Source organism: Lynx canadensis, chromosome B4 (assembly GCF_007474595.2).
Source record: "Lynx canadensis isolate LIC74 chromosome B4, mLynCan4.pri.v2, whole genome shotgun sequence".
Classification (NCBI taxonomy): domain Eukaryota; kingdom Metazoa; phylum Chordata; class Mammalia; order Carnivora; family Felidae; genus Lynx; species Lynx canadensis.
In genome coordinates, this window is record NC_044309.1 from 124,739,606 (window position 1) to 124,741,431 (window position 1,826).

At 37.1% G+C, this 1,826-nt stretch overlaps 1 pseudogene; it reads right to left on the bottom strand.

The window, feature by feature from the left end:
• Positions 1 to 887: 887 nt before the first annotated feature.
• On the bottom strand, positions 888 to 1,351 carry LOC115518383 (annotated as a pseudogene).
• Positions 1,352 to 1,826: the final 475 nt, after the last annotated feature.

Below are 1,826 nucleotides of genomic sequence, written 5' to 3' on the forward strand. Positions count from 1 at the left end.
CAATACATTTTTCCCAGTTCGTGGTATGTTGTTATGGCAGCCCTAGCAAACGAATATCCAATATAATACTCTAGTACCCAACTGTTTAATTATTATAGCTTTATAATATTTAAAAAGTACCTAGTCTTGTTAATCCCTGGGAGGATATATATTTTTTTAACTTAAAAAGGTACTATTTTAGTTATACTCATGTATGAAAAAAATTGGCCATACTATCATGTTTACATACACACCAATATTGGAAGCAGAATTCAATAATGAATCACTTTTAAATTTTATAAAGAACACACAAACATTAAAACACTGATTGGTTATAGAAAGCAGAGTGGAGAAAAAAGCACTAGCTATCATTTTCATTTTCATTAAAGAGCAGCACTCTCCGAGAAGAATCAAATCAATTAGCAATATTCATCTATATTGCAAAATAATATAGAAAAGGTAGTGGTTGTACTGATTTTATTACTTTTACTAAGCCATTTTACCTTCCTCACACTCAACGCAAAGAAATAAAGCAATATAAAGAAAAATACATCCTCATGATTATCCACAATAAAAAATTCTGCAGGTCTGGGCATTTTACATAACGGGGAGCACTTAACGGCTCAAGTGGATCTAAGTACCATTTTGATTCTGACCCTCTGAATAGAAACTCATGCATATCTGGTGACTGGACTAACTCCATGGGAGCTGTGATGTACTGAACCATTTCTGTGGTATCCCCAGATCTCACTAAATTAAGAAAAGACCCTACACAAGAAAAGATAACCATCTGTCCAGAAATGATATCTATGAGCTCTTTCTTTAGTGGAAGGTGGGGAAGGAGCCCTTTCTTGAGCATATGGATACAAGCATTGCTGTGTCTAAAGATTGTTGGATTGATATTGTGTCTGTTATAATGAAAATAAGGTGTACATCAAAACCACTGCCAGATTAAGAAACTTCCACAATGTGTCTCAATTCTTTGACTAATGGAGCAAGTTCCTTTTCTAGGCTGACGATGAGTCCTGTATTGGTGTTGCTGCTGGCTATGAAACTCACCACCAAAGGCAAACGATTGAATTGAACCATCTGGTAGGTGTTATAGTAACAGATAATAATACTTTTATTTTTTGAAAGTCCAAGTTTGCTTCCTTGGTCTGTTGCCAGGGCAAAAGTAGATAAGAAACCAGGTCTCAAGGCATGTTCTGGAGTATTATCATTGGCCACTTTAATAATAGGCTCTCCATCTCTATCTGACACAATGATAGCATGGAACCCTTCAATACTTGGTAATTTTTTCTACAGGAATTGCTTCAGGTCATCCACCATGATGAACCCCTTTCTCTCGCAGGATCAATCTCCACTCCTGGTTTTCTGGGTTGCCGTGTTCTCTCAGCTGTGAATTCAGGGACAGCTTCAAAAACCATCTCCCTGGGAGGGTACTTTTAAGATGGGAACGATTAGATCCAATGTAAATGCTGAAGATTATAATCTAGAATATCATTTTATTTTATTTTTTTTAAGTTTATTTATTTTGAGAGAGAAAGAGTGAGAGAGAGAGAGAGAGAGAGAGCAGGGGAGGGGCAGAGAGAGAGGGAGAGAGAGAGAATCCCAGGCAGCTTCCATGCTGTCAGTGCAGAGCCCGATGTGGGGCTCGATTCCATAAACTGTGAGATCATGACCTGAGCTGAGATCAAGAGTCAGACGCCTAACCAAGGGAGCCGTCCAGGCATCCCTAGAATATCATTTTAAAAATTAATTTTAATTGTTTAGAAAACTCATTGAAATATACTCTTGAAAGGGGTTCATTTTATTGCATGCTGATTGTTCCTCAATAAAGTTGATTA